Source organism: Globicephala melas, chromosome X (assembly GCF_963455315.2).
Source record: "Globicephala melas chromosome X, mGloMel1.2, whole genome shotgun sequence".
In the NCBI taxonomy this organism is placed as follows: Eukaryota; Metazoa; Chordata; class Mammalia; order Artiodactyla; family Delphinidae; genus Globicephala; species Globicephala melas.
Genome location: NC_083335.1, coordinates 19,945,002 through 19,961,543, shown reverse-complemented (window position 1 = coordinate 19,961,543; position 16,542 = coordinate 19,945,002). Strand labels below are relative to the sequence as shown.

The 16,542-nt window shown below is 39.0% G+C and overlaps 1 pseudogene; it reads right to left on the bottom strand.

Annotated features, from left to right (window-relative positions):
- Positions 1-3,146: 3,146 nt before the first annotated feature.
- On the bottom strand, positions 3,147-5,128 carry LOC132594602 (52 kDa repressor of the inhibitor of the protein kinase-like; annotated as a pseudogene).
- Positions 5,129-16,542: the final 11,414 nt, after the last annotated feature.

The window sequence follows — 16,542 nt, the reverse complement described above, 5'->3', positions numbered from 1 at the left end:
AAATTAGAACACTCCCTAACACCATACACAAAAATAAACTCAAAATGGATTAAAGACCTAAATGTAAGGCCAGACACTATAAAACTCTTAAAGGAAAACATAGGCAGAACACTCTATGACATAAATCACAGCAAGATCCTTTTTGACCCACCTCCTAGAGTAATGGAAATAAAAACAAAAATAAACAAATGGGACCTAATGAAACTTAAAAGCTTTTGCACAGCAAAGGAAACTATAAACAAGACGAAAAGACAGCCCTCAGAATGGGAGAAAATATTTGCAAATGAATCAGCAGAGAAAGGATTAATCTCCAAAATATATAAACAGCTCATGCAGCTCAATAGTAAAAAAACAAACAACCCAATCAAAAAATGGGCAGAAGACCTAAATAGACATCTCTCTAAAGAAGACATACAGATGGCCAAGAGGCACATTAAAAGCTGCTCAACATCACTTATTATTAGAGAAATGCAAATCAAAACTACAATGAGTATTACCTCCCACTGGTTAGAATGGGCATCATCAGAAAATCTACAAACAACAAATGCTGGAGAGGTGTGGAGAAAAAAGAACCCTCTTGTATTGTTGTTGAGAATGTAAACTGATACAGCCACTATGGAGAACAGTATGGAGATTCCTTAAAAAACTAAAAATGGAACTACATATGACTCAGCAATCCCACTACTGGGCATATACCCTGAGAAAACCATAATTCAAAAAGAGTCATGTACCACAATGTTCACTGCAGCACTATTTACAATAGCCAGGACATGGAAGCAACCTAAGGGTCCATCAATAGATGAATGGATAAAGAAGATGTGGCACATATATACAATGGAATATTACTCAGCCATAAAAAGAAACGAAATTGAGTTATTTGTAGTGAAGAGGATGGACCTAGAGTCTGTCATACAGAGTGAAGTCAGAAACAGAAAAACAAATACCATATGCTAACACATATATGTGGAATCTAAAAAAAAAAATTGGTTCTGAAGAACCTAGGGTCAGGACAGGAATAAAGACGCAGACGTAGAGAATGGACTTGAGCACACAGAGAGGGGGAAGGATATGCTGGGACGAAGTGAGAGAGTAGCATGGACATATATACACTACCAAATGTAAAATAGACAGCTAGTCAGAAGCAGCTGCATAGCACAGGGAGATCTGCTCAGTGCTTTGTGACCAACTAGAGGGGTGGGATAGGGAGGGTGGAGGGAGATGCAAGAGGGAGGGGATATGGGGATATATGTATACGTATAGCTTATCACTTTGTTATACATCAGAAACTAACACAACATTGTAAAGCAATTATACTCCAATAAAGATGTTAAAAAAAATAAGACACATGCACCCCAATGTTCATTGCAGCACTATTTACAATAATGAGGTCATGGAAGCAACCTAAATGCCCACTGACAGATGAATGGATAAAGAAGATGTGGTGCATATATACAATGGAATATTACTCAGCCCTAAAAAGGAATGTAATTGGGTCATTTGTAGAGATGTGGATGGACATAGAGACTGTCATACAGAGTGAAGTAAGTCAGAAAGAGAAAAACCAATATCGTATATTAACACATATATGTGGAATCTAGAAAAATGGTACAGATGAACCAGTTTGCAAGGCAGAAATAGAGACACAGATGTAGAGAACAAACGTATGGACACCAAGGGGGAAAAGTGGTGAGGGGTGGTGGTGGGATGAATTGGGAAATTGGGATTGACATATATACACTAATATGTATAAAATAGATAACTAATAAGAACCTGCTGCATAAAATAATAAATAAAACTTAAAAAAAAAGAATGTATGCAGCACAAGAATAAAACATGAATGCCAGCTCAGAGGCAATGAAGTATAAAACCAGAAATTGCTTCTTAATTCCTTTGTCAATTAAAAATAAATAAAAGTAAGTTAAGAGCTTGGCCTTACAGTTTTTCATTTTTTTGGTTTTTTTAAACAAAATTCACATTTTATTTAGGTTGAAATGAACTATACAAAATTGATTTTCTTCACCAAAAATAACAGCAATATTTTCTGTATTATTCCTAGATAAACCACAAAACACTTATCTTTGTAGGTTTTCCAGGTTTTGCTTGTAAATCAAGATGAGGCAATAGATACAGTCATGGAAAAAGACAGAAGAAAACAGATGTATCAATTGTCACTATCAATGACCTCTGATCCTGTCTTGACCATGAAACAGAAGTGTTCAACATATACCTGCCAAAAAGCTTATGAAGATGTAGGCTCAATAAAGGAATGTAAACAGCAAGAACCAGATGTGGAACAATGGCAGGCTCTTCCATTCAAACTTTAACTATAACTTGTTCCTTTAACTTCATTTGATAAAGACAAAATCTACACTGAAATCCTTGTATGGTGATCTCACACGTTTCTCTTACAGTCTGACAATTTTCTTAATGGTCCCTTACAGATTTTTAACAGCATACTAAAAACTCCTACTATTCAAAGATCAGTCATGAGCTTCATTGTAACGTTTCATAAAATGTATTCCTTCCTCCCATACTCCTCAAAGTTTATTTTTTCAAAGAACTGATAACTCAATACCTGACAATTGGATCCACAGTGATAAATTTTATGTCTAAAATGACTTAATTAATACAATTCCAAACTGCCATTAGCAAAGATCACACAGAGTGTAACATGGTACTTTCAGTGCTATCTTCTGGAAGAAGAGTTAGGTCTCCAAAGCATGGGAGTTCAAACGGGCCATTTAAACAGGCAGATTATCAATGACTAATGTACTCAATGGGAGGCCTACAGGTCAAGATATTCAGTGATTAAGTGGCCTACGTTCACCTTACAACTTTTCTGTAAGATATTTTCAAATTTCTTACAGATTTTTTCAAACATCAAATATAAGAAAAAGCCTAATTTAAAAGTCTCTTATGGGGCTTTCCTGGTGGCACAGTGGTTGAGAGTCTGCCTGCTGATGCAGGGGACACGGGTTCATGCCCCAGTCCAGGAAGATGCCACATGCCGCGGAGCGGCTGGGCCCGTGAGCCATGGCCGCTGAGCCTGTGCGTCTGGAGCCTGTGCTCCGCAACGGGAGAGGCCACAACAGTGAGAGGACCGCGTACCGCAAAAAACAAAACAAAACAAAAAGTCTCTTAAGTATTTAAATGGTCTCTGAATTATCTGTAGGAAGCACTTGTATAGAGTTTGATATATGTATCCACCATTAAATCCAAATCATGTTTTATATCAAAATTTATGTTAAGCAAAGCCAAGTTACTTGAATTTTGGTCTGTCAAAGTGTTCCTCGGGTATGCTTTGAGATGCTTTTGCCCATTTTCTTAGCATTCATTCTCAACCTTCATCACAGGAAGAATACATAGGACCTTCAGCAATGCATAAACATTAGGAAAAAACTTGATGTCTAGCCGATGAAGGGCTTCATAAATAGTGGTGGAAGTTTTATATCTTTCCCTCTGTGTTTCCACTTGATTCTCCATCACTGCAGCTCAGCAGACAGCGTGTCAGGATTAGGTAAATCACTTCTGTACATGTCAGCATGATGCTCCTCTGATGTATTAAATTTGAGCTGTCCCATGATAGAGGGTACCAGAGATAAGCATTTAAGAGCTTTGAGGTGCTGTTCTAAGAATATATCTTTCAGTTCCTGAATAATGTGTTCCACTGTTGGAACACTTAGAGTTTCTTTATAGTAACTCTCAGAGGTTAGCTGAGATTCCAGGTTACTATGCTGAGCTCTGTGAAATTTCCCTGGGAGTTTCATCTGAATACCAAGTTTGGTTGCCAAATTTGTGGCTTCCTCAAACGAAAATTCATGATAAACTTCGATATTTTCCATCACTTCATTTAGTGAATGCAGCACTGCAGTCAAACTGCTGGCCTCAGAGAAGACATCAGAGGTTTGCCCCTGAAGATTTTTCCCAAAGCCTCTTGTAAAACATAGAACATTTTTAAGAACAACAATGGTAACGATGAAATCACAATCTGTTACCACACTACAGAGTACAAATGCTAGGCCAGCTATACAGTTATTCCATTTAACATTTGTGTCATTATTTATACCATCTAAACACAAAACAAGTGCTTGTAGGAGGTCCACTAAGATTTCAAAAGCATCATGCCTGCCTGTCCACTGAGAATGGCAAATTTCCTTCAGTTCTATGCCTGTTTCTTCATTGTTCTGAAAGAAGACAGAAATTATATTATCAAACTCTAAAATCAGTTCTAGGGGCTTCTCTGGTGGCGCAGTGGTTGAGAGTCCGCCTGCCGATGCAGGGGACACGGGTTCGTGCCCCGGTCCGGTAGGATCCCACATGCCGCGGGGCGGCTGGGCCCGTGAGCCATGGCCGCTGAGCCTGCGCGTCCGGAGCCTGTGCTCCGCAACAGGAGAGGCCACAACAGTGAGAGGCCCGCGTATCACACAAAAAAACTAAAATAAAAAAAAATAAAAGCAGTTCTAGTGATCGATGGAAAAAAGAACAAACTTCCTCAGCTGTTCCTAATGCGACAGATACTCCCATAACAGGCACTGATTTCGCCAACCACATATTTAAGGCACAGGAAGAGCAGAGTGTGTAGGTAGCTTGGGGATATTTCCCTAAAAGTCTAGAAGCAACAACTTTCATTTTGGAAGAAAATCCACTGGGCACAATGTAAGCCTGGCCACGACAGTACTCCATGTTTAATCCCCACTTCTCAGTTATCGTAGTGTGAAATTTCACAGCCAAAATTTCTGCATCAGCTTCATAAGGCAGAAAGCCCACAAATTCCTCTCTCAGATTGTGAGCTTCATCAACAAATCTCACCAACACAGGCAGGTGCTCTTCCCCTGCTATGTCCACCACATTGTCAGTGATGATGGAAAAGAAGTGAGTCTCTCACTTCCCTGAGGATCTCTTCCTGAATGCAGTTCTCACAGATCTCTATCATCTGTTTCTGTTGTGTTTGTGAACAGAACAATGTGTTAACTGCTGTTGTCTCAAAGCGCTTTCTCAGAACCTCTTCACCAGAATTGATCTGGCACTCCAGCAGTGCTTGAAAGTTATCAGGAGTAAAGAGACCTTCTGGGATTTCATCAGCTTCATGTCCATCCAGAGGTATGTTCTGTTTTCCCATAAGAATCAACTTTCAGGGCTTCCCTGGTGGCGCAGTGGTTGGGAGTCCGCCTGCCGATGCAGGGGACACGGGTTCGTGCCCCGGTCCGGGAAGATCCCACATGCCGCAGGGCAGCTGGGCCCGTGAGCCATGGCCGCTGAGCCTGCGCGTCCGGAGCCTGTGCTCTGCAATGGGAGAGGCCACAGCAGTGAGAGGCCCGCGTACCGCAAAAAAAAAAAAAAAAAAAAAAAAAAAAAGAATCAAAATTTCAAATAAAGATTTTTTTTTTTTTTTTTTTTTTGCAGTACGCGGGCCTCTCACAGTTGTGGCCTCTCCCATTGCAGAGCACAGGCTCCGGACGCGCAGGCTCAGCGGCCATGGCTTACGGGCCCAGCTGCCCTGCGGCATGTGGGATCTTCCCGGACCGGGGCACGAACCCGTGTCCCCTGCATCGGCAGGCGGACTCCCAACCACTGCGCCACCAGGGAAGCCCTCAACAGCTATTCTGACACAATGCTGTCCTTGAAGGACACCTCAGCCTTGTATAATCCTTCCTTAGAACTTTACATGATGCTGTAAACCAAGACCAAGCTCCTCACTCACATTATCAGGGCATTTTGTCTCGTAGCCTTATCAACTAAACGTGCAGTTTGTTGCTTTTTCTTTGCTTACATCTCCCACTTACTCAAATGAGCTGACTTATTTGCCCACTTATCAGATTTTATCTAGATAGTAGAGTTTAGAGGAGAGCTCCATGCCAACCCCCTTAAGGGAGAGCTGCAAGCTATAAAACTTCTCAGCTGTGGTGTGGAATTGGCCCCTCAGCAACAATGTACTCCGCTACTTATATTGCCTGTCACTTTCCCCCTTTTGTTTCAGTGTTTCTCTGTGGCACAAAGGGTATGGGGAGCTGACACTATAGTGATCTTGCTTTTGTTGACTATGTAATACATTGTCTGAATCTATTTGGGTTAATTGGGTTTTTTTCCAGCAGAATCTGTCATGGAGTCTGACATACTGTGTATCAGTAAACGCCTCAAACTCCAGAGTAAGACAACCTGAATGTAAATCCCAACCCTCTCACTTATGAACTGTGTGATCTCGGGCAAGGTGCATAAACTTTGTGTCGTCATTTCTTCATGTTATGTATCATCTAAGTCTCCATGACAGTAAAAGAGCAAGTTGCTGTGTCAAAGTCCATTCAGTGTCATAAAATGAGCTATGCCACTTTTTTCATCAGCCATCACATATTCATTGAATAACTATGCACTAGACTTTACAGAAAATACAGCTTTAAAGACACGGAATCTGTCCCCATGAAACCACTTCGTTGGGAATACTGGAGTAAAGGACATGCACTTAATGAGTAATATGCAAAATAAACCCTCCAAGAGTTCAGAGGAGAGACAGACCACTTTGACCTGGGGCCAGAGTGTGGATAAAATCTAGATATCTTCTCCATTTAATCCCTAATATGTTTTAGCAAAACCATAGTTGTCTTTCCTCACTATTCCAGAAATGCATCAACCATTCTTTAGTTAAATGATTTTAGACACCAACATTATAATGATAAACTCATAACTTACACAGTATGAGCACAAAAAGACCTATTTTTTTGTTCATCTTGTGAAACTTATTTTTGTTCAACTGTTTATTTTCTGCTTAGAAAATATTATATGCTCACTAAAGATATTTTAAAATACAGAAAACATTTTAAAAACCATCTATTACTCTGTTATTACCATTAACATTTTGGGATCTTTTCTCCCATTTTTTTCTATGCATTTTTACACTATTGAGCTAACATTGCATAATTTGCTTTTTAAATAACTTTCTTCCTCTTAGTTTAAAATATGTAAGACAGGAAACAAAAGTTCCACATAACTGTACTATCAGTTAACCCCAGATGACATTTTTTTTAAAGTTACACACATGATTAGAAAACTCAAACGGTATAGTAGTGCATCCTTCCACTGCACATATATCAATATATATGCTGTATAATATGCCAAAATATCTTCTAATATGTTTTCAATCATTTGAAATTGCAAACTATGCTGTGTTGAATATTTTTATCACCACATATCACATAAAAATGGCTGGATAAATTTTCACCAAATTTGCAGGACATGTTTAGAATAGTCTGACTCAAAATATAGGCTATTTGAAATACAGGAGCTTCACTTTTTGTGAAACTTCACTTCATAAAAACATGCTTCGAAGCAGCTATAGCAGAGGCCTCTATGACTGCTAATCAGGAAAGCACTGTCATATGCATTAAGATGCCAAGGAGAAAAAATCAAACAGTGCTTAAAGAGAAGCCCCTTTTTGAAAGTCACAGAGGCAGATACTCCAAATTACAAGCACTGCTTTTCTATTGAATTATTTCTCAAATAGATAACTCGATGTTATGTGATCCAGAGTAACAACAGGGATAGTATTCATATTATGATCATTGATAATTAACTTGAGCAGTTCAGAAGAGGCCAGCTGAAAAATAATTGCCCATTGCCTGAAGATAATGACAGCATGAAAAAGTGATGCAAAGCTGAATAGAGGTTACTAACTCCAAAGGATTAATGCAGGAAACAGAAGAAAACTTTAGAAAAAAAATCCTTAGTGATATTCAAGAAAATTTTGTGTCCATAAAAGAGTAGAACAAGCTACTGTGATAAAAGCAAACAGTTTATGAACATTATAAATATAATTGCCGGATTAAAAAAGAAAATATTGCCTCAAAATAAGGCCTAATAGCAGAATGGACATAGCAGGAAATCAAATTAGATGTCTGGAAGATTCCATTAAAGCATTCTTTTAGAATATTTGGGGAGGGGTGGAAGGAGAGATAGGAAAGCTAAGAAAGAAAAGTTGTGAGGTATGGAGAATAGATATAGGTGAGTCAAAAGTCTTTCTAATAGAATTTCCAAATGGTGAAGGAGAGAAAGGAGAGATGGGAAAACATAATTTATGGAGTAACAGAAGATACACCTCCCCGAGCTGAAGACTACTGTTTTGAAGCAAAATACTGAAAAATAGCACACTATGGTATGTTGCTTGCAAGAATGACCACAATTTTCCCCCTCATTGTATCCGTGCCCCTTTGCAGTGTGACTTTGAAGTTCCTCCCATCAAGGAGCACCTTGAATCTGACTTGGCCTTGTTGCTTGCCCAAGATATCCCACATTCCACTAATAGAATGTGGTGGAAGTAACATTGTGTTAGTTCCAAGCTGTATCTCAAGAGGCCTTGTGTGCTTCTATGCTTGCTTGGGACCAACCCTCTGATTACTATGCGAACAAGCCCAGGCTACTCTCCTGACAGGTAAGAAGTGATGTGGAGCAGACACAAGCCATCACAGCTGAAGCCTTCCTAGCACCCAGCTGACCTACCAGATTCTCACAGACACATGAGTGATCCCAGCTGAGACCAGAAGAACTGCCCAGCTGAGCTCAGGACAAATTGCCAACCCACAGACTTGAAAGAGCCAAAGGAACTACCTATGCAGATACCTGGTGGAACAGTATTTTAGGCAAATGGATCAGTGTGTACAAAGGCCCTGGGGTGAGAGCATGCCTGCCATTTCTCAGACAAAGCAAGGAGGTCAGTTTGGCTGGAGTGGAGTAAGTGATGGAGGGAGGGGTAGGAGATGAAATGAAAAGAGGAGTATGGTAAAATTGTAAAAACAGCCACATATTATTCCCCTTTCTGTATCTTCACCCTTGCAGTATGATATCACAGATCCTTCCCTCAAGAAGTAGACTCTGTATTTCCACTCCTTGTACCTGGGTTGGCCATGTGGCTTGCTTTGGCCAATGGGATATTAGCAAATATAATACAAGCAGAGGTTTGAAAAGCATTTGCATACAAAGGCTTGCTCTCTCGATGTTCCTGAAGCCCCTGACTGCCATGCAAGAAAATCCAGGCTATTCACCTGGATTATGACACTCAGTCACTCTTGTCATCCGAGACAACACCTAGTCAGCCCCCAGACATGTGAGACCATTCACTACACCTGCAGATGCATGAGTGATTCCGGCAGAGATCAGAAAAGTTGCCCGGCTGAGCCCAGCCCAAATTGCCAAACCACAGAATCGTGAGCTCAATAAATAATTTAAGCCACAAAATGTTGAAGTGTTTTGTTATACAACAAAAGTTAATTGATGCACATACTTTAAATTATGAGAATAATGTGAAAATCATGGAAGATTTCAGAGAGAGGGAATAAAAGTTTAGCTGTAATAGCTGGCATTGAATTCTTTATCCATAATATGGAATAATATTAGACATTATGATAATGTTTATAGAGTTCTGAAAGGAAAGGATTTTGAACTTAAAATACCATTGCAAAGAAATAGGCTTTGGGGATACCAGAAAGCTATCATCACCTAGGGGCAGGGGCAATTTCTTTTTTTTTCTTATTAACATATTCTGCAATTAAAAATTGTCTGCATTTAAGGTATATAATTTGATTATTTGATATGCATATACATTGTGAAATAATCACTCTAATAAAGCTGATTAACATTTCCATCACTTCAGATAGTTACCACTTTTTTCTTTCATTTGTGTGAATGTGTATAAGAATAAAGATCTACCTTCTTAGAAGAGTCCAAGTATACAGTACAGTAAAATATTGTTAATCATAGTCACATTGTTGTACATTATCCTCAGAATTTATTCATCTTGCATAACTGAATCTTTGCAGCCCTTGACCAAAGTTTCTCCATTTCTCCCTCCTCCAGCCCCTGGTAACCACCATTCTACTCTCTGCTTCTATGAGTTCAACTATTGGGCTGGCCAAAAAGTTCATTCCGGTTTTTCCGTAACATCTTACCTGAACGAACTTTTTGGCCAACTCAATATTTTAGATTCCACATGTAATTGAGTATTCATCTTTATCTGGCTTATTTCACTTAGCGTAATGTCTTCCGTATTCATCCAAGTTGTTGCAAATAGCAGGATTTCCTTCTTTTTAAAGTATGAATAATATTCCATTGTGTGCTATACAGGCATACTTGGAAGATATTTCGGGTTTGGCTTCAGCCCATCACAATAAAGTGAATATTGCAATAAAGCAAGTCACATGAAATTTTTAGTTTCCCAATGTATATAAAAGTTATGTTAACACTATAAACTATTACATGTGCAATAGCATTGTCTTAGAAAACAATGTACATACCTTAATTTAAAAACACTTTATTGCTAAAAAATGCTAACCATCATCTGAGCCTTCAGCAAATCATGATATTTTTGCCAGTAGAGGGTCTCACCTTGATGTTGGTGGCTGCTGACCAATCAGGGTGATGGTTGCCAAAGGCTGGGGTGGCCGTGGCACTTTCTTAAAATAAGATAACAATGAAGTTTGCTGTATTGATTGACACTTCCTCTCACAGTTTCTCTGTAGCATGCAATGCTGTCTGATAGCATTTTACACACAGTAGAACGTCTTTCAAAATTGGAGTCAATCCTCTTAAGTCCTGTCACTGCTTTATCAACTAAGTTGATGTCATATTCTAAATCCTGTGTTGCCATTTCAACAATCTTCACAGCTTCCTCACTAGGAGTAGTTCCACCTCAAGAAACCACTTGCTTTGCTCATCGTTAAGAAGCAACTCCTCATCCCTTAAAGTTTTATCATGAGATTGCAGCAATCCCGTCACATCTTCAGCCTCCGCTTCTAATTCTAATAGTTCTCTTGCTATTTCCACCACAAATGCAGTTACTGCCTCCACTGAACTCTTGAACCCCACAGAGTCATCCATGAGGGTTGGAATCAACTTCTTCCAAACTCCTGTGAACGTTGATATTTTGACCCATTCACATGAATCACGAATGTTCTTAATGGCATCTAGAATGGTGAATCCTTTCCAAAAGGTTTTCAATTTACTTTGCCCAGATCCATCAGAGGAATCACTATGTATGGGCAGCTATAGCCTTACAACATGTATTTCTTTTATATTTTTTTGAATTTTATTTTATTTTATTTATTTATTTATTTATTTATTTATTTATTTATTTATTTATTTATTTATTTATTTATTTGCGGTATGCAGGCCTCTCACTGCTGTGGCCTCTCCCGTTGCGGAGCACAGGCTCCGGACGCGCAGGCTCAGCGGCCATGGCTCACGGGCCCAGCTGCTCCGCGGCATGTGGGATCCTCCCAGACCGGGGCACGAACCCGCGTCCCCTGCATCAGCAGGCAGACTCTCAACCACTGCGCCACCAGGGAAGCCCTTTATTTATTTTTTATACAGCAGATTCTTATTAGTCATCAATTTAATACACATCAGTGTATACATGTCAATCCCAATCGCCCAATTCATCACACCACCACCCCCAAAAATGTATTTCTTAAATCGTAAGACCTGAAGGTCAAAACTTATCCTTGAGCCATAGGCTGCAGAATGGATGCTGTTAGCTGACATGAAAACAACATGAATCTCATTGTACATCTCCATTAGAACTCTTGGGTGACCAGGTTCTTGTCAGCGAGAAGTAATATTTTGAAAGGAATCTTTTATTCTCATCAATAGGTCTCAACAGGTGAGCTTAAAATATTCAGTAAATCATGTTGTAAACAGATGTGATGTCATCCAGGCTTTGTTGTTCCATTTATAGAGTACAAGCAGAGTAGATTTAGCATAATTCTTAAGGGCCCTAGGATTTTCAGAATGATGATTGAGCACTCGCTTCAACCGAAAATCACAAGCTACATCAAACAAGAGAGTCAGCCTTGTCCTTTGAAGCTTTGAAGCCAGGCATTGACATCTCCTATCTAGCTATGAAAGTCCTAGATGGCATCTTCTTCTAATAGAAGGCTGTTTCATCTATTGAAAACCTGTTGTTTCGTGTAGCCACCTTCATTAATTACCTGAGCTAGATTTTCTGGATAACTTGCTGCAGCTTCTACATCAGAAAATGCTGCTTCACTTTGCACTTTTAAGTTATGGAGACGGCTGTTTTCCTTAAGCCTCATGAACCAACCTCTGCTAGCTTCAAACTTTTCCTCTGCAGCTTCCTCACCTCTCTCAGCCTTCATAGAATTGAAGAGTTAGGGCCTTACTCTGGATTAGGTAAGGTTATGGCTGGTTTGATCTTCTATCCAGATCCCTCAAACTTTCTCCATATCAGCAACGAGGCTGTTTTGCTTTCTTATCATTTGTGTGTTCACTGGAGTAGTGCTTTTAATTTCCTTCAAGAACTTTTCTTTTGCATTCACAACTTGGCTACCTGTTTGGTGCAAGAGGCCTAGCTTTTGGCCTATCTCAGCTTTCAACGTGCCTTCCTCACTAAGCTTAATTATTTCTAGCTTTTGATTTAAAATGAGAGACTTGTGACTCTTCCTTTCACTTGAACACTTAGAGGTCATTGTAGGAATATTAATTGGCATAATTTCAATATTGTGTCTCAGGGAATAGGGAGGCCTGAGAAGAGGAAAGAGATGGTGGAAACAGCTGTTCAGTGGAAGAGTCAACACACACACATTTATTGATTAAATTCACTATCTTATTTGGGCACAGTTTGTGACACCCCAAAACAATGACAATAGTAACATCAAAAGTCACTGATCACGGATCACCATAACAAATATAATAATAATGAAAAAGTTTGAAATATTGCAAGAGTTACCAAAATGTGACACAGAGACATGAAGTGAACAAATGCTGTTGGGAAAATGGCACTGATAGATTTGCTTGATGCAGGGTTGTCACAAACCTTCAATCTGTAAAAAAGCACAATATCTGTGAAGCGCAATAAAGTGAAGAAGAATAAAACAAGGTATGCCCGTTACTACACACACACACACACACACACCACACTACATTTTCTTTATCCATTTGTTCATCCGTGGACACTTAGGTTGTTTCCATATCTTGATTATTGTGAATGATGCTGAAATGAATGTGGGAGTGTAGATATCCTTTTGAGATCCTGATTCCATTTCCTTTGGATATATACCCAGAAGTGGGATTGCTAGGTCATATGGTAGTGCTATTTTTAATTTTTTGAGAAAACTCCATGCTGTAGTGGCTACATCATTTTGCATTTCAACCAACAGTATACAAGGGTTCCTTTTTCTCCACATCCTCACCAACACTTGTTGTCTTTTGTCTTTCAGTAATAGCCACTCTAACAAGAGTGAAATGTTATTCCATTATGGATTTGATTTCCCTGATGATTAGTGGTGCTGAGAAACTTTTCATATACTTGTGGGCCATTTGTATGTCTTCTTTTGAGAAATATCTATTCACGTCTTTGCTCATTTTTCATTGAGTTATTTGCTGTTTTGTTTTTGCTGTTGAGTTGTATGTGTTTCTTATACATTTTAGATATTAACCCCTTATCAAATACATGATTTACAAATATTTTCTCCCATTCCATAGGTTGCCTTTTCACTCCATTGATTGCTTTGTTTGCTGTGCAGAAGCTTTTTAGTTTAATATAATCCCATTCATTGATTTTTGCTTTTGTTGCCAATGCTTTTCCTGTCATATACAAAATATCCTTCCCCAGACCAATGTCAAGGAAATTTTCTGATCCTTTTCTTCCAGGAGTTTTATGGTTTCAGGTCTTATATTTAAATCTTTAATCCTTTTAGAGTTGATCTTTGTATATCGTGTGAGATACTAATATGTATTCTTCTGCTCTAAATGGAAAGTTCTGTATATATCAGTTAGGCTCATTTGGTCTAGAGTTCAAGTCAGCTGTTTCTTTATTGATTTTCTGTCTGTATTTTCTATCCATTATTGTAAATGGAGGTATTGAAGTCTTTTGCTTTTATTTATTGCTCTCAATTTCTGCCTTCAAATCTGTCAGTATTTGCTTTATATATTTAAGTGTTCTGATGTTGGGTGCATATACATTTATAACTGTTATATCTTCCTGTTGAATCACCCTTTTAATCATTATGTAAAGACTTTCTCTGTTTCTAGAGATAGTTTTTGACTTAAAGTCAATTTTGCATGATATAAATTTAGCCACCCCTGCTTTCTTATGGTTACCATTTGCATGAAATATCTTTTTCCACCCCTTCACTCTCAGCTTATGTATTTAATTCTAAAGTGAGTCTCTTGTAGGTAGCATATGACTAGATCATGTTTACTTATCCATTCATCCATTCTATACCTTTTGTTTGGTAAGTTTAATCTGTTTACATTGAAGGTAATTATTGATAAGTGAGAACTTACTGTTGCAATTTTTTTAATTGTTTTATGTTTATCTTGCAGTTGTTTTGTTCCTCTCTTTCAGCTTCTTTATTGTACTTCTTTTTTGTACTCTGGAGCTCTCCTAGAGGTATTCTTATTGGCATGAAGTTCACTGTTTTTGTTGTTTTTGTGGGAGGGATGAGTGTTGGGACCTCCTAGTTTGCCGTCTTGCAACAGGACAGAGACAATTTTCAGTAACTCATCAGGACAGGGACATAAAGGCAGAGACAATTTTCAATAGCTCAGGGATTCTATTTGAATATATTCTCTGAAATGGAAACATCCATTCATGAGGGCTTTACCCTCATAACCTAATCATATCCCAAAGGCCCCATCTCCAAATACCTGCACCTTGGGGATTAGGTTTCATCATATGAGTTTGGAGGGGGACACAAACATTCAGTTGATAACACCCTGTAACTTGATTTGGCCAATAGAATGTGGCAGAGGGATGATGTGCCAGTTCCATCTCTAGGCATCAAAAGGCTTAGTCCTTTTAAATCCTCTCTTGGATCCCTGCCACGTCTTGAGAACAAGACTGCTGAAGAACGAGAAAATGTGGAACAAACCCCAGTTGTCCCAGCTGAGGTCATCCTAGGGCAGCATAAGGCTAGTGACCCCCAAATATGTAAGAGCACAGTGAAGAGCTCATCCACAGCTGATGGCCACCATTAACACACTCCCCATATCCATACCTGCTGCAATGTGACTTTGCAGTTCTTCCCATTAAAAGGTGGAGTTTATTTCCCCACACCTTGAATCTGGGATCCATTGCAACTTCCTTTGGCCAGCTGAATGTGGAAGAAGTGATAATGTGCCAGTTCCATCTATAGGCCTCAAGAGGACTTGCACACTTCTATTCTCCTTCTTGGAAGTTTGCCATGCTGTGAGAACATACTTGGGCTAGTCTGATGGAGAAGGAAAGGCCATGTAAATGGGAAACTGATTATTCTAAGAAATTCCCAAATATGAGAGAGAACCCAGCCAAGATCAGCAGAGCTGCTTCCTAGCTTACCCATAACTGACTGCAGACACATAAGTGAGTCTAGCATAGATAAGAAGGCATGCCCAGCTAACTCATAGGCTCATGATAATAGAAGATTATCAACTTAAGCCACTGTATTTTGAAGTGGTTTTTTATACCACAATAAGTAAGCAATACAGGCCCTATCAGCAAAGTAACCCAGAGAAGAGTGACTTTGTATATCTTTTCTGTAGTGATCAAGTTACCACTGAACTCAAAATTGGGCTTACTGAAATGAGACATCTTAATCCATGTTGATCTTTGCACTAAAACTTTAAATAGCTATTTTGTCCTTGTTTTAATAAGAAACCATGTAAAGAATGTCACTACTTGGATTAGTGGGAATCAGCGGAGGGTGAGAAAAAGGAGGGTAAGTAAATGTGACTTGGACATAAAATTGCAATTGAAGTTTGCTATCTTAATTTTCTGGCATTTTATGTTTTGGTGCTTATAGTAAACAAACAGAATTGTGAATTATACAGGCATACAGAAATAAGCCCACTTGAACTTTCTGGATAAAATTTAAGTTTGATGATTTTTTATATTGGCTACATTTTCTGATATTCTTACTTGCTATTTGCAAAGATGCACTGGTACAGTACTGAGATAATAAATATCTGTATTTATCTAAAAGCCTTTAAGAAACTGGAGCTCAATATTAAAGCTGCCTGCAACAACAGAAAAACACTAGTTCCCATAAAAATAAAGCATTAATGATAACTTTTAGACAACTGCTTGATAATCTATTTGAGCTAGTCATGTCCCACACTTCTGGATTCCTTTGGTGGGGATGGAGATTTTTCTTTTCAGATCACTGGGGTTTGAAGACTATTGATGGAGATTGTCTGGAGCTACACAAATTGTGGCCTTTTCTTTATTTTTAACATCTTTATTGGAGTATAATTGCTTTACAGTGGTGTGTTACTTTCTGCTGTATAACAAAGTGAATCAGCTATACGTATACATATATCCACGTACCTCTTCCCTCTTGCATCTCCCTCTCACCCTCCCTATCCCACCCCTGTAGATGGTCACAAAACACGGAGCTGATCTCCCTGTGCTATGCGGCTACTTCCCACTACCTATCCATTTGACATTTGGTAGTGTATATATGTCCATACCACTCTCTCACTTCGTCCCAGCTTACCCTTCCCCCTCCCCATGTACTCAAGTCCATTCTCTACATCTGCGTCTTTATTCCTGTCCTGCTCCTA